Raw genomic sequence first — 23,306 nt, 5'->3', positions numbered from 1 at the left:
GTTGTGTTCACGGTTCCAATGGCTTCCCACCGGTAACCCGCTCCCCAGCTTGGATGGATGCTGAGGGAGCCCCTTTTGCCCGCAGGCCCTGGTCCTGGGAACTGTAGCCTTGGCGGTGACTGTGTTTCCCTTTCACGGTGTGAGCTGTTGCCTTCAATTGGGTCTTGACTGCTGGGAATCCCCGGAGGTTCCCTTCGCTAACGGATTTGACCGGTTTTACGGCGACTCCTAGCCTGCTGGCTTCTCTTTGCTCCCCGATCCGGTACCGGCGGGCCACCGCCCGTCCCCGGTCCTTACGGTTCACTTCAATTAGCCTCTCCTGCAGATGGTCACCACCGTCTGCCAACCTTGCTGTTCCGTCCAGGCCACACACCCGGACTCCTTCAGTCTCCTCTACTACCACTTCACTCCTCAAAAACTAATCTGTTCTCCCTTCCTTTTCCCGCCTCCAGGACTGTGAACTCCTCGGTGGGCGGGGCCAACCGCCTGGCCCACCCCCTGGTGTGGACATCAGCCCCTGGAGGGGAGGCAACAAGGATTTGTGTTTGACTTCGGTGTGCCTGACCGGGAGTGTGGGGTGTGTTGTTGTAGTACCTGTGACGTCCTGGCTTGTCCAGGGCGCCACAAATGCAGAGCCTGAATACTTTACCAATAAACAAACCTAGACTACAATTTTTAACTGGACAGACATTATCAGCAATATCTGAGTCTTGCCTTTATTTCCATATTGTTGTGTATCCTTTAGTGCTCTTTGTTCCCCATAGCTTAGGGAAGAGCAGTTTATGACAGACCATAATTCTACACCTTAACCATGGTTGTGCCCGATTATTACCCAACCCCAGAAGGGGAGCTCATCACCTACTAATCTTTCTAAGTCTCCACCTTGCATTGGGTTGAATATGTTAGGAAGCGCCATGTGTCTTGTTATCTTTTGTCGATCACGGCAACTCAATGGAGTGGGCACCAGAGATTGACAGACACAGGATTGATGGCACAAAAAGTGGACATTGCACCCCTCTGGCTGCCAAGGGAAACCAGACTGTATGCCGGACCAGGGTAGGTCATATCTTTTTGCTAATCTCTAATGCTGAGGACTCGAAATTTTTAGTTATAAAAAAGGTCACCCAGAAAAGGCCACCGCTATCCTGAGCACCAGTAACTGAACCTCCTTGTTATCAGTCTTGTTGGAGGCCATAGCATCCAGATCCCACTAATTCGCTTGCCATAAATGTGGTTCAGTTTTAAAGCCCCATTGGTTCCTTTAAGATTAAGAAATCTGGACTGCAGCTATGGTATAAAATAACCCATTTTGTATACATTTCTTATAAAGAGAATACTTTCATATTTTTCTAGATCATAGACTAATCAGTTGAACATAGATTTGTCCACATTGCATCCATTAGGGCGGATGGAAGTCATATTGTGTTTTCTGTAACATAGAGAAAAGATTAAGAATAAATGAAATCATAAGATACACAAAATTAAAGGCAGATAAAAATCAAATGCACAATGTGAAATTCGGCATTCAACCAAATCATCAGACTCAAAAACGTCTATCCATTAGAAAAGTCATGAAAATTCCTTGGAGTGGCTCTAGAAGACCTATAAAGGACTGTGGCCTATAAAAGTCCATTGACTTTATGACCAGAGTATAAAGGGGTTTTCTCATTATTGATTTTTAGGAGCGCACTGTTCCCCTGCCTCTCGGCCTCCAGTCTGCCGGGTGGTGGTGCGCTCCTGATGATTCAGAGATCGGGCTGGCAGCATGGCTGTTCCCCTGCCTCTCGGCCTCCAGTCTGCCGGGTGGTGGTGCGCTCCTGATGATTCAGAGATCGGGCTGGCAGCATGGCTGTTCCCCTGCCTCTCGGCCTCCAGTCTGCCGGGTGGTGGTGCGCTCCTGATGATTCAGAGATCGGGCTGGCAGCATGGCTGTTCCCCTGCCTCTCGGCCTCCAGTCTGCCGGGTGGTGGTGCGCTCCTGATGATTCAGAGATCGGGCTGGCAGCATGGCTGTTCCCCTGGCTCTCGGCCTCCAGTCTGCCGGGTGGTGGTGCGCTCCTGATGATTCAGAGATCGGGCTGGCAGCATGGCTGTACCACTGGCCCAAATTGTGCCCCCTCCGATGCTGTTAGCACAGGCAGTTTTGTCTCTGCAGAATCGGAAAAGCACAAGGCCTCGGAAGATGGACGGATCTTTGTCTCGTAGACCAGCACCATGGCTGTACTCTTCACCTAGAAGACTGCCCACTGAGGATAGACTGCTTATGACCTAGGCAATGAGTTTTAAACAATAAAATGAAAAATCTGTCCATTCTTGAGAACATATACATTTTTATATTTCTATAATACAAATGTAGCTAAAAGAAAAAAAAGTGAAACAGATATGAGCCAAGGCGCATTCGTCATTTCATTGTAACAGTATGGTAATGGTAACCTAACCTTCTCAACTAGATAAAGACGAATGGAAAAAATATAAATCTCGAAAAGATTATTTCTAATACGAGATGAATTGCAAAGTTCTTTGGTTTTTTACATGTGAAGGAAGGCTCGGATGCCGGGCCTTACAGGCACCGCACTCCTTTGCCAAGGAGACTGCGTGTACGGCTGCGACTTCTAGTGGGGTGCATGACACTTACTGGTTTCTTCAAGCTGGTGTCCATCACCCCATTGCCGGTCTTCGTCGTAGACAAAATAATAACATACACAACACCAGAGTTCACTTAGCAATAAAACTTGTTCAGTTTATTCTTCACACTGTTACGACAGACATGGCCTGACTCCTCACGGTTCTCATTCTATAGTTTCTTGGGTACTCTTTCTCGACCTGTGTCCTGGTATCTTTGACTTTGTCCTCAAGTTGCTGGGTCTGTGCCTCTGCTCCCCCCTCTTCCTTACACCTTCATCTGCTTCCAGGACCCACGACTTTTCTAGTGGCACAACTCTCTAAGCCCGCCGGGTTGAGCCATTGGCTCCGGAGCTCTCAAGGTTTCCTCACTGGCCCTGACACCTTGGCAACTTCTTCTCTTACTTGGCATCCAAGGAGGCCCACAGTACTAACCAACCCATTTGCTACCTGTCTCTCCTCCTCTACCTCAACTTAACCCTGTCATATCTGATATCTAATCTACCGCAGCTCCAGCCTCTCCACTAGGTGGCACCCGCTGGTAAACAGCCCCGGCTCTGCTACATCGAGAACCTACACTCTGCTAGCAGCATTTACATGTTAACACATATTTGTAAAGGCCCCGTTAAGGGGGCTTTACACGCTGCGACATCGCTAACGATATATCGTCGGGGTCATGGTGTTTGTGACGCACATCCGGCGCCGTTAGCAACATCGCAGCGTGTGACAGCTAGGAGCGACGATCAACAATCGCAAAAACGGCAAAAATCGTTGATCGTTTACACGTTGCTCCTTTTCATAATGTCGTTGATGCTGCATGCCGTTGGTTGTTCGTTGTTCCTGCAACATCAAACATCTCTGTGTGTGACACCGCAGGAACGACGAACATCTCCTTACCTGCGATTTGCCCGTGACGCACAACCGACGGGGGCGGGTGCTTTCACCAGCGATATCGCTGCGTGTAACACCCCCTTTACAATCACACCCTATAACATGTTCAGTATAAAACACATTTCGCAGTACTTATCATGATGAGAAAACACCTTTTAATAAAAGAAATATTCAAAATTAAATCTGATTAAATTAATGCCGTGGAATCGCATCATTTGACGGTTTCTACGTGATGGCAATTGAGATCCTGAGACTTTGCCTATTTCTCCTCACCAGATCCCAGCCGGGGAGTGACTGTAGTCTGTAGTCTGCCGACACGTATTTGATAGATGGAGAGAACACGCTGTCTCTTCCCTGACTGAAGTGATGACGTTGTAAACTATTTTATTTCCTGGAGGTGTGGACTGAGGGGACAAGACCGAGATCTATTGTGGGATATTTTAACCCTGTTTTGTATTGTGGACTGAATTTGACCCGATAGTGCAGTGAAAAGAAGAAAGTAATATTCTAAGACAAGCTACAACATTCTCAGCGCATATTTGCGGTTACATGGGGCGCACCAGTGTGTTATATTCATCCTCTGCAAAACCATATATTATATTAAAAAAAGTAGAAAAAATGCAGCCAATGAAAGCTCTAAATGTTTCAATCACCCGTGCATGGGTGATATATTATTACTATTATTGTTGTTTATAGAGTGCCACCATATTCTGCAGCTATTTACAATATATATAAAAATGTACAGTACAGACCAAAAGTTTGGACACACCTCCTCATTTAAAGAGTTTTTATTTTCATGACTCTAAAAATTGTACATTCACATTAAAGGCATCAAAACTATGAATGAAAACATGTGGAATGAAATACTTAAAGTGTGAAACAACTGAAAATATGTCTTATATTGTAGGTTCCTCAAAGTAGCCACCTTTTGCTTTCATTACTGCTTTGCACACTCTTGGCATTCTCTTGATGAGTTTCAAGAGGTAGTCACCGGAAATGGTTTTCCAACAGTCTTGAAGGAGTTCCCAGAGATGCTTAGCACTTGTTGGACCTTTTGCCTTCACTCTGCGGTCCAGCTCACCCCAAACCATCTCGATTGGGTTCAGGTCTGGTGACTGTGGAGGCCAGGTCATCTGGCGTAGCATCCCATCACTCTCCTTCTTATTCAAATAGCCCTTACACAGCCTGGAGGTGTGTTTGGGGTCATTGTCCTGTTGAAAAATAAATGATGGTCCAACTAAACGCAAACCGGATAGAATAGCACGCCGCTGCAAGATGCTGTGGTAGCCATGCTGGTTCAGTATGCCTTCAATTTTGAATAAATCTCCAACAGTGTCAGAAGAAAAGCCCCCCCACACCATCACACCTCCTCCTCCATGCTTCACGGTGGGAACCAGGCATGTAGAGTCCATCCGTTCACCTTTTCTACAAAGACACGGTGGTTGGATCCAAAGATCTCAAATTTGGACTCATCTGACCAAAGCATTTTATTTTACACCAGCAAAAACGTCGATATTTCAAGCTAAATATTACAATATTTCCTCCAGATAAATAAAATCCCAGTGGTATAAAATATGATAAAACTTAAAAATAAATGGGTCTAATTCAAAATGGAAAATTTGCAGGAATGCGCTTTGGTTATGATGAATTGTGGTCAGGTCTTCCTGTCAATGGTCAGTTTTTCTTGCGCATGATAATTCTATAGTTACACAAAGGTGTTTATATGGGGTAGGATACAAGGTAAGTTGGGTAAAAATGTCCATTAAAGGGTTGGCCTGATGACAAACAAAAGCTAGTTTTTACTTATCTTTTCGATAAGTGATAGATCACTAAGGGTCTGACTGCTGGGACCCCCATGATCGCCATAATGGGGCATTTATATACCTATTAGAATAATGCAGCAATAACCATCGGGGATCCATTAATTTCCTAACGCGTTTGGCAGAAAAGGCTGAGCACAGTCCTCAATAGTCTGATAGAGTATGAATGCAGCGGCAGTTAACCATGTGTAAATCTGCTCCATTCTGTGGGCCGATAGGATATGAAATATATGGAATCGAAAAGATTCACATATAAAGCGCCATGGAATAAATGGCGCTATAATAATAACTAATATAATAGGTGATAACTTCTTTTCACCAAACAACCCCTTTAAACTGTAGGGTTCCTCTATTCATAAGCTCTATATGTAAATTAAAGGGAATCTGTCACCCTTTTTCAGCCTTCTAGTTATATGTGGCGTAACGGTGAAATTAGCCATACCTGTATACTTCCTGGACGATGAGTCATTTGGCAAAAATCCTCTTTATATCGTCTATCTTCCAGGCTATGGGGTGTGTGCTGCCCGGTCTTTGTTATACAGGATTCCTCCTCCCGTCTCTTTCCTTTTGTCCCTGTCATTTCAAGGGTCCAACTGGAAATCTCACTCCTGCGCATATTGGCTGCCGTCTCTCCCTGCGCTGTTCCACCCTTCTGTGGGCACAGATTTCAATTTTGCTGTGCGCAGGCGCCTGGGAGTCACTGCTACTTTACAGTGCAGGAGCGAGAGGTTAGGCAGAATATGCAGGTGCGGGATTTCTGGCTGCGCACCTGACGTCACAGGGACTCTGAGGGGAAAGGGAGGAGGAATCCTGTATAATGAAGACGGGAGGCAGGCTTATCATCCGGGCAGCACACGCCCCATAGCCCGGAAGACAGAAGATCTAAAAGAGGATTTTTGCCAAACGACCCATCATCAAGGAGGCGTACAGGTATGGCTAATTTCACCATACAGGTATGGCCCATATTAATAACTAAAAAATGCAAAAGGGGTGACAGATTCCCTTTAAAGGCTAAGGGGGGCTTTACACGTTGCGACATCGCTTCCGAAATATCGTCAGGGTCACGTCGTTAGTGACGCACATCCGGGGCCGGTAACGACCTCGCAAAGTGTAATTCCTAGATGCGCCGATAAACGATCGCAGAAGCGTTGAAAATCGGTGATCTGTGTGGCGTTGTTCATTTTCATAATGTTGGGTCGACCGCAGGTACGATGTTGTTTGTCGTTCCTGCAGCAGCACACATCGCTGTGTGTAAACCCGCAGGAGCGACAAACATCTCCTTACCTGCGTCCACCGGCAATGCGGAAGGAAGGAGGTGGGCGGGATGTTATTTCCCGCTCATCTCCGCCCCTCCGCTTCTATTGGCCGGCCGATTAGTGACGTTGCGGTGACGCCGAACGCACCTCCCCCTTGAAGGAGGGATTGTCCGGCAGTCACAGCGACGTCGCTGAGTAGGTATGTGCGTGTGAAGCTGTACTATCGCGCTCGGCATCGCTAGCCGATCCTAGCGATGTCGCAATGTGTAAAGTACCCCTTAGACTATGTTCATACATTGCTTTTGTGCTGATTTTTTTCTGCAGGTAAAACCTGTTCTCTTGGCAGTAAAGAAGCTGCCTTGAAAAAGCAGGTTTTGCTGTGTTTTTGGAGAAGTTTTTGGTGCATTTTTTGTGCCGATTATATGTTATTTGTCTACAGTTCAGGCTTAAGAAAGTTTTAATTTTATTTAGCAAAAATGCATAGTTACGTTTTTCTACTTCCCCATTGATTGTTATGGTGAAAAACTGAAAGAATTGACATGCTACAGTTTTTTTATTTAGTCAGTAAGAAAAAAAAAAAAGCAAGTATGTGCACGAAACTTCTGAACATCTCATAGCTTTTGCCGGTACTGCAAACAGCAGCTTTTCATTTGCACAAAAGGCACAGCAAAAACAGTGTAAAAATGCAATCTGTGAACATGGCTTAACTATATATAATAAATGTGTATATATATATATATATATATATATATATATATATATATATATATATATATATATATATATATATATATATATATATATATAATATATCTAATATATAAAGCTGAATGCATGTGTGTGTGTGTGCGTGTGTGCGTGTGCGTGTATGTCCGGGATTGGCATCTGCACCGTCGCCGCTACAGCCATGAAATTTTGCACACTCACACGTCTGGACCCCGAGAGCGTCATAGGCTATGTTGTGAGGCGAAATTTTAACCCCGCGCGTTCCAATTTACCAATCAATTTGGCCCCTATCTACATAATGGGGAAAAAGTGAAACGAAAAGTGTATCCGCACCGTTGCATTTACAATCACAAAATTTTGCACAGACACCTCATGTGACCCAGGGAACGTCGACTTTGTTTTGACAGGAAAATTTAACCCCGCGCTTTACAGTTACACTCCAAAAACATGTCTTCATTAAAGTAAATGGAGCCTAGAACTACAGGTTATTAGTAGGAGCTGTGAGTGGTTGCTATAGAAACAAAAGACATTCATAGTATAAGAAGCTTATATGTGAGGTAAAAAGATGTCGGTGGGGAGACGGATAGAGAGAGACAGACAGGGAAAGAGACAGACAGAGACAAACGGTGAAAGAGACAGACCGAGACAGACGGGGAAAGAAACAGACAGTGACAGACCTGGAAAGAGACAGACCTGGAAAGAGACAGACAAACATGCAGACAGGGACAGAGACAAGCAGACAGGGAAGGAGGAGACAGCTAGAGAGACAGAAAAAGATAGATGGGGAAAGACACAGACTTTGATAGAGACAGACGGGGAAAGAGACAGAGAAATAGAGACAGACAAAGACAGGCAGACAGGGAAAGAGACAGACAGGAAAAGACACAGACAAAGAGAAAGGGAGACAGACCTGGGAAAGAGACAGATGGGGAAAGAAACAGAGAGATAGAGACAGACAAAGAAAGAGACAGGCAGACCTGGAAAGAGACAGACGGAGCACATTACTTGGCCAATTTAGTTAAATCTGTGTGGAATATCTGTGGTGTTGAAATATATGTTGTGAAATGCTTCTATTAGCTTAGTTCTTGCCTTTTAATAATTTACATATCTATCTATTTGTTTTGTGGTTTTTGTGTGCAGAATACATTTTTGTTAATACATTCTATTTTGTTAACAGCAGTTATTAACCCGGGCGAAGCCGGGGAGTACAGCTAGTATGTATGTATGTATGTATGTATGTGTGTGTATATGTATATATATATATATATATATATATATATATGTATGTATGTATGTATGTATGTATGTATGTATGTATGTGTATATATATATATATATATATATATATATAATATAGTTTGAATATTGGTGGGGTCCGGTGACCCTTAGCGATCACTGAACAGATGGTTGTGAAGTGTGCAGCTGCGAATTTATTATTTGGCTTTCTATTGAATCAATACTCTTCTCAGGCAGGAGCTTTGCGCTCCCCTCCCCCGAGCTGCACAGTTATTGGCCATCTTTTCATTGATTAGTGGGGGGGTCTCAGGACCCGTACAACCACTGATCGACGAGCATTTAAAGTGCCTATAAAATCTTAAAAAAAGCTTAAAAATGCAGTTTCTCTTTCATACTGTGGCACAGGAGTAGGTGAGTGGCTGTCATGCACCCCTTGCTCTAGGGCAAATGTGAGCATAGAGTCTTCCAGTCCAAATAGATATTTAATGTATAATGCGTATTTCCAGTTGTATTGTTTTATGTCCCTATATCCAGGCTGTCTGCTATTTTGGATTTGGTCCAGAGCTTTATATAGAGAAATAAGGAGCTAACCACATACATTTGGTGACCAAACCCAACTAATCGAGGCAACCCGGGGGGGGAGGATGTTTGCTAAGAGGACATTACTGTAGTTTGTAGCTACTTTTCTATTGCATTTAGCGCTTCTGATGTTTGTTAATATTTACGCTTGAGATGCAGGATGTTTGGGAATAAACAAGCGAATTGCTACTGTACGGTACAAGCCATAGGTACCGAGCATTTCCCTCATTAATTAAATTTGGCGCTCAGATGCAGATTTTCTTATGCAATATAAATCACTAACTTTCTTCTATTTGACCAAGTTCTTTTGATAATGACAGAATGCCTTCAGGGGTGCGGCGGGTGGCGCAGGAGTTCCCAAACCTAAGCTGGGAGACAAAACAATTTTGCTATAGGTGAAATATCCCCAGGCAAAACATTGGTTGTAAATGATAAATATAGGCTGCACTGATCATTACCCTTTGCTGCGTAATTTACATATCAGCTGCCAGAGCTTTGATCACCATTGTGCCTTCAGAAGATTCTTGTCACTTTTGAAGTCCATTTATCCAATTATCTGAATACCTTTAGACACCAGCTCTAAATACTACATTACTGCCCTGTACAGAGAGCATTATAGACCTGAAGTGTCATTTCTAGCATTAAAAATTACCTCCTTTTCCTTCATAAGTAGATAAGCCCTAGCTTATCCTGACAGTTTAAGTGTGCCTGCACTTAAAGAGGACCAACCACCAGGATTTTCATATATAAACTAAAGCCAGTTCTCTACTGCCGCTATCATGCTGATTCCATACATACCTTTAGTTATGAGATCGGATGTATACTTTCTGAAATACAGGCAAGTAAAGTTTGTGAAATGCACTGTTACTTGATTGATAGCAGCTACAGAATACCTAATAGGTGGGACGGGTTTTGCTAGTTATTCCCGCCCCTGTCTGCTTGTCCTTCCTCCCCTGGTGTCTGTTGTTAGGAGGGAGGAGGAAGGACAGGCAGACAGACAGGGGCGGGAATAACTAGCAAAACCCATCCCACCTATTAGATATTCTGTAGCTGCTATCAATCAAATAACAGTGCATTTCACAAACTTTACTTGCCTATATTTCAGAAAGTATACATCCGATCTCACAACTAAAGGTATGTAACACCAATAGTTAGTGGATGAAATCCATACCACACAAAACCATCAATAAATATTAGATATTAGATATAAAAAAATCAATAAATATTTTCTTAAAGTGTGGGGATAAGGGATCAATAGGACCATTCGGAATTTAAAGTACTATACCAAAAAAGAAAAACCGAACAAAGTAGTCACTGAATATTAAATCTTTATTAATACAGAATTAAAATGCATATATAATAAAACACAGCCATTGACTGGAAAAGAGGCGTCAAAAACCTTGCATAGTATGTATATATTAGGTAAAAAAAAAATATATATACATATATATGAGGCAAAAGGGTTAGTGTAAAAGGATTCAAAAGGATGAATAAATAAGTAAACACAATACACAACTAAAGTGTCAAGTGCTGAAAAGTTGTGGCCAGAGGTTATGCCACTACAATTAGAGTAAGATCAGCTGATGATTATTCAGCTGATAGTAGCCAGCAGGGTAACCATCATTCCAAATCCACAGAACAAAAAACCTATAGCCTCAAATGCAGGTAGAATTCAGAGGAGACGGCTCAGAACAATGTCAAGGAGGAAACATAGGTGAAAAGGTGTCAGAATCGGCACACAGTAACACTAAATAGTAGTATGATAAATTCACCTAATAGATAAGAAAGCACGGTCTCCTCAAGGTAACACGACGCCTTCCCCGACGCGCGCACGTTTCGTTGCATCTTCTTCAGGGGGACTTAAAGGTATGTATAGAATCAGCATGATAGCACCAGTTTAGCACTAGCTTTGGTTTATATAGGACAATCTTGGTGATCGGTCCTCTTCTTTAACATTGGGGCTCTTCGAATGGGAGAACTGTTGTTTCTTAGCCATCAAATGTAGTATACACACACACAAACAAAAAAAAAATTGAAAAACTCGCCCACCTTCCTCCAAAAGTGTTTTGGAGCAACAAACTGCCCAATTATGGGCTTCCTTTGAGGTTCAGATCAAGTCGGGGGTCAAAAACTGAACTTTTTTAAGGTTCGCCTGTACTTGTCGAACCGAACTTTCAAAGGTTCGCTCATCTCTATTTCTAATGCTCCTGTTTTCCATGATTATTGGCTCAAGTCCCTAACCTGTGCAAGACAGAAATGCCCTTCATCTAGAGAGGAGAGGTCTGCAGCCATTCTCAACACCTAGATATTGAGACTGTCTGCAGAACGTTCCTCTCTAGATGAAGGGCATTTCTGTCTTGCACAGGTTAGGGAATGCCAAAGGAAATCCAATTTTGCCAAAGGAAATCCAACAAGCTCTCCAAGAGCCGAGCAGCTGAATCACTCATCTATATTGTATGCATTTGGGAGTGAGAATTTGGGTGTTTTTCAAAACATGGAGTTCAGATATGAATGACGCTAATTAGGCATGTTCTAGGAGTAATTGTTAAGTATAGAAGATGAATGGCACAACCTTGTGAAGTTGGCTTCTCCACCTATTACCTTTACAGTTTAAGGTTACAACAGTAGCATAGTTCCTGAACATTTTAACAATTTATATACAGTGCAGACCAAACATTTGGCCACACCTTCTCATTCAAAGAGTTTTCTTTCTTTTCATGACTCTGAAAATTGTAGATTCACATTGAAGGCATCAAAACTATGAATTACCACATGTGGAATGAAATACTTAACAAAAAAGTGTGAAACAACTGAAAATATGTCTTATATTCTAGGTTCTTCAAAGTAGCCACCTTTTGCTTTGATTACTGCTTTGCACACTCTTGGCATTCTCTTGATGAGCTTCAAGAGGTAGTCACCGGAAATGGTTTTCACGTCACAGGTGTGCCCTGTCCGGTTTAATAAGTGGGATTTCTTGCCTTATAAATGGGGTTGGGACCATCAGTTGTGTTGTGCAGAAGTCTGGTGGATACACAGCAGATAGTCCTACTGAATAGACTGTTAGAATTTGTATTATGGCAAGAAAAAAGCAGCTAAGTAAAGAAAAACGAGTGGCCATCATTACTTTAAGAAATGAAGGTCAGTCAGTCCGAAAAATTGGGAAAACTTTGAAAGTGTCCCCAAGTGCAGTGGCAAAAACCATCAAACACTACAAAGAAACTGGCTCACATGAGGACTGCCCCAGGAAAGGAAGACCAAGAGTCACCTCTGCTGCAGAGGATAAGTTTATCCGAGTCACCAGCCTCAGAAATCGCAGGCTAACAGCAGCTCAGATTAGAGACCAGGTCAATGCCACACAGAGTTCTAGCAGCAAACACATCTCTAGAACAACTGTTAAGAGGAGACTTTGTGCAGCAGCCTTCATGGTAAAATAGCTGCTAGGAAACCACTGCTAAGGACAGTCAACAAGCAGAAGAGACTTGTTTGGGCTAAAGAACACAAGGAATGGACATTAGACCAGTGGAAATCTGGGCTTTGGTCTGATGAGTCCAAATTTGAGATCTTTGGATCCAACCACCGTGTCTTTGTGCGACCCAGAAAAGGTGAACGGATGGACTATACATGCCTGAGTCCCACCGTGAAGCATGGAGGAGGAGGTGTGATGGTGTGGGGGTGCTTTGCTGGTGACACTATTGGGGGTTTATTAAAAAATTGCTACCACAGCATCTTGCAGCGGCGTGCTATTCCATCCAGTTTGCGTTAAGTTGGACGATCATTTATTTTTCAACAGGAGAATGACCCCAAACACACCTCCAGGCTGTGTAAGGGCTATTTGACTAAGAAGGAGAGTGATGGGGTGCTACGCCAGATGACCTGGCCTCCACAGTCACCAAACCTGAACCCAATCGAGATGGTTTGGGGTGAGCTGGACCACAGAGTGAAGGCAAAAGGGCCAACAAGTGCTAAGCATCTCTGGGAACTCCTTCAAGACTGTTGGAAAACCATTTCCGGTGACTACCTCTTGAAGCTCATCAAGAGAATGCCAAGAGTGTGCAAAGCAGTAATCAAAGCAAAAGGTGGCTACTTTGAAGAAGCTAGAGTATAAGGGGCACTTTGCACACTACGACATCGCAGGTGCGATGTCGGTGGGGTCAAATCGAAAGTGACGCACATCCGGCGTCGCAGGCGATATCGTAGTGTGTAAAGCCTTTTTGATACGATTAACGAGCGCAAAATCGTCGTAATCGTATCATGGGTGTAGCGTCGGTCATTTCCATAATTTGGAAATGACCGATATTACGATGTTGTTCCTCGTTCTAGCGGCATCACACATCGCTGCGTGTGAGGCCGCAGGAGCGAGGAACATCTCCTACCTGTGTCCTGCGGCTCATGCCGGCTATGCGGAAGGAAGGAGGTGGGTGGGATGTTTACGTCCCGCTCATCTCCGCCCCTCTGCTTCTATTGGCCGCCTGCTGTATGACGTCGCTATGACGCCGCACGACCCGCCCCCTTAATAAGGAGGCGGGTCGCCGGCTAGCGCGACGTCGCAGGGCAGGTGAGTGCATGTGAAGCTGCCGTAGCGATAATGTTCACTACGCCAACTATCACCATGATATCGCATGTGCGACGGGGGCGGGGACTATCGCGCTCGGCATCGCAGCATCGTCTTGTGATGTCGTAGCGTGCAAAGTACCCCTAAGACCTTATCAGTTGTTTTACACTTTTTTGTTAAGTATTTCATTCCACATTATTATTATTATTATTGGTTTTTTTTTATTTTATTTTTATAGCTCCATTTATTCCATGGCACCTTACAGTGAAAGAGGGTATACGTACAACAATCATTAACAGTACAAAACAGACTGGTATAGGAGGAGAGAGGACCCTGCCCGCGAGGGCTCACAGTCTACAGGGAATGGGTGATGGTACAATAGGTGAGGACAGAGCTGGTTGCGCAGTGGTCTACTGGGCTGAGGGCTATTGTAGGTTGTAGGCTTGTTGGAAGAGGTGGGTCTTGAGTTTCCTCTTGAAGCTTTCCACGGTAGGGGAGAGTCTGATGTGCTGAGGTAGAGCGTTCCAGAGTATGGGGGAGGCACGGGAGAAATCTTGTACACGATTGTGGGAAGAGGAGATAAGAGAGGAGCAGAGAAGGAGATCTTGTGAGGATCTGAGGTTGCGTGCGGGTAGGTACCGGGAGACTAGGTCATAGATGTAAGGAGGAGACAGGTTGTGGATAGCTTTGTATGTCATGGTTAATGTTTTGAACTGGAGTCCGAATGTTTTAAGTCATAGTTTTGATGCCTTCAATGTGAATCTACAATTTTCAGAGTTATGAAAATAAAGAAAACTCTTTGAATGAGGTGTGTCCAAACTTTTGGTATGTACTGTACGATAAACTGACACAGTGCGAATCTCAACCCATTTTACAGAGGCATAGGTGCCATTTGGTTCCCAGTTATCTTTACCGACTCTCCCATACACACACATTCTGGACATGTGTCTTCAATGGGGAGAGAGGATAAATCTGGTGCCAAACACCTCTAGCAGTGACTTCTCTCCCGGGGGGATTTAGTCCGGCATGATGATGGCTGCTCTCGTCCTCTTCCAGCTCCAGCTTTAATGTCCTCTAGTTGTGAGCTTTGCAGACAGAAATATTTACATCACTCGTCTGTTGAAGAGAGGAGCCGGGATGTAAGAGGTAAACATCCTGTGCGTGCTACATTAAACCTCCGGCAATAATTGATAACACAAAGAAAGATGTCTGGTTTTATAAACTAGAGAGCGCGGGGCATTGTGGACCTGGACACTGCATGACTACTTTTAGCCCAATTCCTAAATTACATGTCCTGTGCATATTAATACAGGCAAAGGAATTAAGCTTCCAGAATATATGTAACAATTAAAGTAAACAATAGGTAATGTTACAAGACGTGTTGTTGACACATTCTGAAAAACAGTGTGAAGTTGTGGCGTTGTAAGGTTTCCATGGGCAGGTTTTTTAGGGGTACGTGTGTGCCCAACTGGGCAGCTGGTGAAGTTTGTGTGGCAGTTGGTCTTCAGCAATCTCTCTATTTCCTCTGCTCTAATAGTAGCAGGTACTTACAGCTTAGGCAGCTTTCACACTACGTTTTTTTAACATGCGTCATGAACGTTTTTTTGCTGGAAAAGTGGATTCTGTTTTTACAAATAAAAACGCATGCAAACGCAAGTGTTATTTTACAGCATCCTGTCACTTGAAGTTTATGGGATACGTGATAGACTGGGAGCCGGCATCTGACAGTTGCAGACGCTGGTAACCAAGGTAAATATCGGGTAACTAAGCGAAGTGCTTTGCTTGGATACCCGAAATTTACCTTGGTTACGAGCGTCCGTAGCTGCTAGGAGCTGGGCTGCCTGCTCCCTGCACACGTAACCAAGGTAAACATCGAGTAACTAAGTGAAGCGCTTTGCTTGGTTACCCGATATTTACCTTGGTTACGAGCGTCCGCCGCTCTCAGGCGGGGGAGAGAGGGAGGGGGAGAGAGAGACTGATCACGCCAGGCTGGTTTCTGGGCAGGCTCAGTAGAGCAAGCAGGATCCTGTCTATCAGCATGCCAGCGTTCACATGCGTTTGCGTGCACTATAGTCAGGATCCAGTGAAAAACAGTATTTGGACGCAGCTCAAAAACGCTACAAGTAGCGTTTTTGAAAAAAGTAAAAAAACTGCAAGTCGCTGGATCCTCACTATAACGCATGCAAACGCATCTGAACGCATGTTGACGCGAGTCTATTGCAAATGCATTGAGATGAAAACACATTTGCACTGGATCCGTTTTTGCGTTAAAAAAACGTTCATGACGCATGTTAAAAAAACGTAGTGTGAAAGCAGCCTAAAACCAGAAGTTTCCCTCCGCTCTCTATACAGCCACATCTGCAGATTTTCCCCTCCGCTCTCTAGAAAGACACATCTGCAGGTTTTCCCCTCCGCTCTCTATAAAGACACATCTGCAGGTTTTTCCCTCCACCAACTATAAAGACACATCTACAGGTTTTCCCCTGTGCGCTCTATACAGACACATCTGCATGTTTTTCCCCTCCGCTCTCTATAAAGACACATCTGCAGGTTTTCCCCTCCGCTCTCTATAAAGACACATCTGCAGGTTTTCCCCTCCGCTCTCTATAAAGACACATCTGCAGGTTTTTCCCTCCACTAACTATAAAGACACATCTACAGGTTTTCCCCTGTGCGCTCTATACAGACACATCTGCATGTTTTTCCCCTCCGCTCTCTATAAAGACACATCTGCAGGTTTTTCTCACTATCTGACATGATATCAGAATAAACCTTTCCCATTTTAGGTCAATTAGGAACCAATATTATTTATATTTGCCAAATGCCAGAATAATGAGAACAAAAGAGATAATGTTTTAAGGCATCTTTTTTTTACTTTCTGCAAAGTCAAAAGTTTCCATACATTTCATTAGTATTTGGTGACATTGCCCTTACACTGTGACTTGGATGAAATGTTTTAGATATCTTTGCACAGCTTCTCACAATAGTTTGTAGGAATTTGGGCCGATTCCTCCTGACAGAATTGGTGTAACTGAGCCATGTTTGGAGGTCGCCGCTCGTTCCGGCCTTTTCAGATTTGCCTATAAGTTTTCAATAGGCTTGAGATCAGGGCTTTGTGATGGCCGTTCCAAAACATTGACTTTGTTATCCTTTAGCCACTTTGTAACCAGTTTGACAGTAGCTTCGGGTCCTTGTCCATTTGGAAGACCCATTTCCACACAAGCTTTACGCTCCTGGCTGATGTCTTGAGATGTTGCTTCAGTATTGACACATAATCTTCTTTTCTCATGATGCCATCTATTTTGTGAAGTGCACCAGTCCCTCCTGCAGCAAAACATCCCCACAACATGATGCTGCCGCACCTGTGTATCACAGTTGGGATGGTGTTCTTAGGCTTCAAAGCTTCTCCCTTTTCCTCCAAACGTAAAAACAGTCATTATGGCCAAACAGTTCAATTTTAGTTTCGTCAGATCACAGGACATGTCTCCAAAAATTAAGGTCTGTGTTCCTGTGTGAATTTGCAAACATTAATCTGGCTTTTTTTCTGTTTCTTTTGGAGTAATGGCTTCTTCCTGGCAGAGCGGCCTTTCAGCCCATGTTGATACAGTACTTGTTTCACTGTGGATATTGACACAATCTTACCAGCTTCCGCCAGCATCTTCACAAGGTCTTTTGCTTTTGTTCTTTGATTGATATGCACATGTCTGACCATAGCATGTTCATCTCTGGTACACAGAACCCGTCTCCTTCCTGAGCGGTATGATGGCTGGAATTTCCCATCTTGTTTGTACTTGCGTGTAATTGTTTGTACAGATGAACGAGGCACTTTTAGGTATCTGGAAATTGCACCCAAGGATGAACCAGACTTGTGCAAGTCCACAATTTTCTTCCTGAGATCTTGGCTGATTTCTTTTAACTTTCCCATGATGCTACACAAAGAAGCCATGTGTTTCAGGTGTGCAGTAAAATACATGCACAGGTGTGTCTGTAAGTAATTCAGATGTTGCCAATAAACCTATCAGAAGTTTCCAAAGACATGACATCATCTTATGGGCTGTCCCACATTGTTTACAGGCAGACTATTCTAAAGGCCGCTTTACACGCAATGAAATCGCTAATGAGATGTCGTTGGGGTCAACGGAATTCGTGACACACATCCGGCCTCGTTAGTGACGCCGTTGCGTGTGAAACGCACGAACGACCGTTAACGATCAAACTTACTTACCTTATCGTTGATTGTTGACACGTCGTTCCATTCCCGATTATCGTTGCTGTTGCAGGACGCAGGTTATTCATCGTTCCTGCGGCAGCACACATCGCTACGTGTGACACCGCAGGAACGAGGAACAACCTCGTACCTGCGGCCGCCCGCAATGAGGAAGGAAGGAGGTGGGCGGGATGTTCGTCCCGCTCATCTCCGCCCCTCCGCTTCTATTGGGCGGCCGCTTAGTGACGCCGCTGTGACACCAAACGAATCGCCCCCTTAGAAAGGAGGCGGTTCGCCGGCCACAGCGACGTCGCTAGGCAGGTGAGTATGTGTGACGGGTGTTAGCGATGTTGTGCGCCACGGGCAGCGATTTGCCAGTGGTGCACAATCGACGGGGGCGGGTACACTCGCTAGCGATAGCGAGATCGCAGCGTGTAAAGTGCCTTTTAGTGTATGTAACTTATGGTTTCAACTGTATCCATTCATACATGGTCCTGCATTCTAGAAAGGGTGGTCTATTTAGCGCCGTTGAATTAAGTCCATTTGTAAAGTCTGGAGATTGCAGTCGTTGAATGAATTTTGGGTACGTGGCTGCTTAGGTTTCCTTATCTTTTTTAAGTGATGCTGTATCTGACATTAGATAAAATGTAAGATGTCAGAATTCCCACTGTTTACACCATGGATCGATATCAGCAAATAAAAAGCCCATTGAAATATGATAGAAAGTCATCACTGAGGGTTCATTCTCTTCTGAAGCTTGTTGTGAATCAATCTATTTAGTGATTTCTCATCTCCCTGAATGATCACTGGGCACTTTCCAAGTAGACTGATGGATCGATGCCCACACCACACTTGGCAGTCAAGAAAACAGACAAACTGGCTTCTTCATTTAATAAAACCGCAGTGTTAAAACTTTGAAGAGTATTCAAAGGCACTTGTCTTTGCAACATTGTATATTCATAAATCAGAAAAAAACTCCAATCATCACATATTATTTCACTAATGACCACCCTGTAGATAGCCTGGAATGCTATGGCCTTAACACTAGAAGTCCCAGGAATTTCGAGCCCCATAGGGTTTCAATGGTAGAAATGTCAAATGACCCCTCTCTGGGACTTCTAGTGTTAAACGTCCTTCATGACTGCATGTTAATTGTGCACCAACCAATTAATCCATGATAAAAGGATAAATGATTTATAAAAGCAGCTAGGGGTTTATTTATTTATTTTTTACTCATACAATAAGAGCCACTAGTTGTAATTATGCGTTAACAAATGCATTAATGTTAAAGGAAACCTGTCGGCAAGATTTTATAATGTAAACACATGGCTGTAATGGCTCTGTAATACTGATGAAATTGTTACCTTTGTTGTTGATCTTTAATCACCATTTTAAGTTTTCTGCTAATTACATTTTGGTGCACAAGGGGCGGACCATACAGTTCTCCTCCCTGTCTGTGATTCCTCAGCCCTTCCACCTACCTCCGGTCTGTGAATAATCTGCCTCTTCTGTTTGAAATCTCAGCAGTAGAGATAAGCGAACCTAAAGTTTGGTGTTGTAACGCCTGCCTGGATCCACAGACTCAGACGGGCTGTAATGGGGAGGCTAGAGGGAAGCCACTCACCAAGCAGGACCCCCAGAACCTTGAAACCCTTTAACCCCTATACAGGGATTTAGAATTACACAGGGCCCCGGAGATCACTACCTGTGGAAGGCTGCAGTCCGAGAGAGTAGTCGTCAGGCAGGGTCAAACCAGGAACAGCAGAACAGGGACAGAATCGGCAGGCAAGGACGTAATCAGTAAACGAAGCAGAGGTCAAATCTGGATCGGGCAGCGAGGTACAAAAACAGCAGGCAGGAGGGTAGTCAGAAAACAAGCAGAAGTTAGAACAAGAGAATCACAAAACAGAACAGGGCGGACCAGGAACCAGAATTTCAGAACTATCTCTGGCAGTGTTCAGCAGACAGGGGGTGAATTAAGAAGGGTGTGGTGTCTTCCCATAGGCTGTAGCTGAATGATGGTAACTGCAGCTGGGAGACACCCGCCACCTACAGTCAGCCAGTGGTACTGCAGGTCCCAGGCAAACCCAGCCCAGTGGATGATCGGAGCCTGCACCCACCGGCGCCGCTGGCATCGACTCCTCTCCCATCACCAGCACCATCCACGGCAGGAACACTGTGTCACCTGGCGATCGGAGTAGAAGTTGCTGGAGCGGACTCCGGTGGTGACGTAACAGGTGTTTGGTACAAATTCAGACTTTTCCAACAAAACAAAGTTCGGGTTCGGAGTTTAGGTGCTTTATGAATGCAAACCACTCACAGGAGCATCGCTGTGCTTGGGTATGGATGGTGCACAGCCCAGTGCGAGGCGCTTGCTGTGTTTTATTGACTCGCACTGTAGGTAATATCAGCATGATTCATGATTGGATGTAATGTGCACCAATCTTGGAAAAAAAGTTTTTTAAAAAAACGCACCCTCTTGTCCTCGGAAGTGATCTGTTTATGGCTGTGTGCATGTGGGCGGAAACCCGAACTGCTCAATTAGTGACTTCCATTGGGGTTCAGGTCAAGTCGTGGTACCAATCCGAACTTTATCTAAATCCAGCTGAACCCGCTGCAGTGAACTTCCATGGGTCCACTCATCTCTAGTTGTAATTATATGGAGACTATGCCTTAACAGCAAATGCATTAAAATTAAGCAAACCTGTTATCAAGACTTTATAATGTAAAGACATGGCTGTAATGGCTCTGTGCAGGGGCTGGACTGTACACTGGCTCTTCTATTCCCTGTCTGTGATTCCCCAGCCCCTTCACCTGCCTCCGGTCTGTGAGTAATCTGCCTTCTCTGTTTTGAAATCTCAGCAGTGACCTGTCATTCACAGAGGCAAGCAGAGGGACCAGACTAAATACTGGGTCTTCTCCCTGTCTGTGATTCTCCGGCCCTTTCACCTGCTTCTCCTGTTTGTGAATAATCTGCCTCTTCTGTTTGAAATCTTAGCAGTGACCTGTCATTCACAGAGGCAGGCAGAGGGGCCGGACTATACACAGGGTCTTCTCCTCCCTGTCTGTGATTCCCCAGCTCCTCCACCTGCCTCTGATCTGTGAATAATCTGCCTCTTCTGTTTGAAATCTTAGCAGTGACCTGTCATTCACAGAGGCAGGCAGAGGGGCCGGTCTATACACAGGGTCTTCTCCTTCCTGTCTGTGATTCTCCCAGCTCCTCCACCTGCCTCCGATCTGTGAGTAATCTGCCTTTTCTGTTTTGAAATCTCAGCAGTGACCTGTCATTCACAGAGACAGGCAGAGGGGCCGGGGAATCACAGACAGGGAGGAGAAGACCCAGTGCACAGTCCGGAACCTGTGCACTCTAATCTAATTAGCAGAAAACTTCAAATAGTGATTAAAGAACAACAACAAAGTGGATTTCTTCACCAAAGATATCAATTTAGTCAGTATTACAGCACCATTACAGCCATGTCTTTACTTTACATAAAAAAATCATGCTAACAGATACTCTTTAAAGGTTTAACATTACACAGAAGATGTATGTAACTATGTATACAAACAAAAATAGGTGATAGCCTATTATTCATTTTTGCTTAGACATATGTCTAGGATTATTGTCTGGAAAAGGGAAAATGTCACCCGAATAAGGTGTCTGATCTGTGGGCTACCGGTTAGGCTGCTTTCACACTACGTTTTTATAACATTCGTCCTGAACCTTTTTTTAACGCAAAAACGGATCCAGTGCAAATGCGTTTTCATTTCAATGCATTTGCAATAGACTCGCGTAAACATGTGTTCACATGCGTTTGCGTGCGTTATAGTGAGGATCCAGCAACTTGCAGTTTTTTAACTTTTTTCAAAAACGCTACTTGTAGCGTTTTTGAGCTGTGTCCAAATACTGTTTTTCACTGGATCCTGACTATACTGCACGCAAACGCATGTGAACGCTGGCATGCTGATAGACAGGATCCTGCTTGCTCTACTGAGCATGCCCAGAAACCAGCCTAGCGTGATCAGTCTCTCTCTCCCCCTCCCTCTCGCCTGAGAGTGGCGGACGCTCGTAACCAAGGTAAATATCGGGTAACCAAGCAAAGCGCTTCACTTAGTAACCCAATGTTTACCTTGGTTACGTGTGCAGGGAGCAGGAAGCCCGACTCCTAGCAGCTGCGGACGCTCGTAACCAAGGTAAATATCGGGTATCCAAGCAAAGCACTTTGCTTAGTTACCTGATGTTTACCTTGGTTACCAGCGTCCGCAGCTGTCAGATGCTGGCTCTCAGTCTCACGTTCAGTTCCCCTCACTCCTGATCACATGACTTCAATGCCCGCCCATAAACTTCAAGTGACAGGATCCTGCAAAATAACACATGCGTTTGCATGCGCTTTTCTTTGTAAAAACAGGATCCACTTTTACAGCAAAAAAAGGTTCATGACGCATGCTAAATAAATGTAGTGTGAAAGCCGCCTTATAGAGCAAATGTATGTATAGTTTTTGTAGAGTCACTCACATCATCACGAGTCTAAATCTGCTGATTCTGGTCTTAGGTGTCCAGCCCGTGTTCCTTCTCAGTAATTGACTTGCCCATTATAGAGAAGGTGTAACAGCAAGCCACCCACTAAGCAGAGCCCTGAGGCACCCTGAAACCCCTATACAGGGATCTGGAATTACTGCAGGGTCCAGGGGTTCACTGCCTATGGTAGGCTGCAGTTCAGAGATGGGGATAGTCGACATGCTGAGGTCAAACCGAGATGTCAGGCGAGGTACAAAACAGCAGGCAGGAGGGACGTCAATAAACAAAGCCAAGTTCATTTGAGACATAAAGCAAGGTGCACAATACGAGGAAGGATGTGGCTCAAAGCAACACAAGACTATCTCTGGCAAGGAACCAGGGACACTGAAGGATATAAAAAGGGTGCAGTGCCTTCCAATAGGCTGAAGTAAGAGCTGATACTAGCTGGAAGGCACACACCCCTACAGTCAGTCAGCAGTACTGCAAGTTCCAGCCAGACCAAGCCTGGTGAATGTGCGGCAACTCCGCCCACCAGAGCCCCTGGAACTGACTTCTCCCCCATCACAAGCACAGCGTGCAGTGGGAGCAGAGCAGCGCCTGGTGACCGGGGCAGACGTCACCGGAGCAGGCTCTGGTAGAGACGTGACAGTAGAGTGGCGCCTCCTGGTGATCGGGGCAGACGTCACCGGAGCAGGCTCGGGTAGAGACGTGACAGTAGAGTGGCGCCTCCTGGTGACCGGGGCAGACGTCACCGGAGCAGGCTCTGGTAGAGACGTGACAGTAGAGTGGCGCCTCCTGGTGATCGGGGCAGACGTCACCGGAGCAGGCTCGGGTAGAGACGTGACAGTAGAGTGGCGCCTCCTGGTGACCGGGGCAGACGTCACCGGAGCAGGCTCTGGTAG

At 44.8% G+C, this 23,306-nt stretch overlaps 1 protein-coding gene across 1 annotated transcript in view; it reads left to right on the top strand.

The window, feature by feature from the left end:
- Positions 1–23,306, top strand: part of COL24A1 (collagen type XXIV alpha 1 chain) — a 382,434-nt gene that overhangs the window by 50,497 nt on the left and 308,631 nt on the right. The window lies entirely within an intron of this gene.

This window comes from Anomaloglossus baeobatrachus, chromosome 8 (genome assembly GCF_048569485.1).
Source record: "Anomaloglossus baeobatrachus isolate aAnoBae1 chromosome 8, aAnoBae1.hap1, whole genome shotgun sequence".
Taxonomy (NCBI): domain Eukaryota; kingdom Metazoa; phylum Chordata; class Amphibia; order Anura; family Aromobatidae; genus Anomaloglossus; species Anomaloglossus baeobatrachus.
The sequence above is the reverse complement of the archived record's forward strand: the minus strand, read 5'-3'. Positions and strand labels throughout refer to the sequence as shown.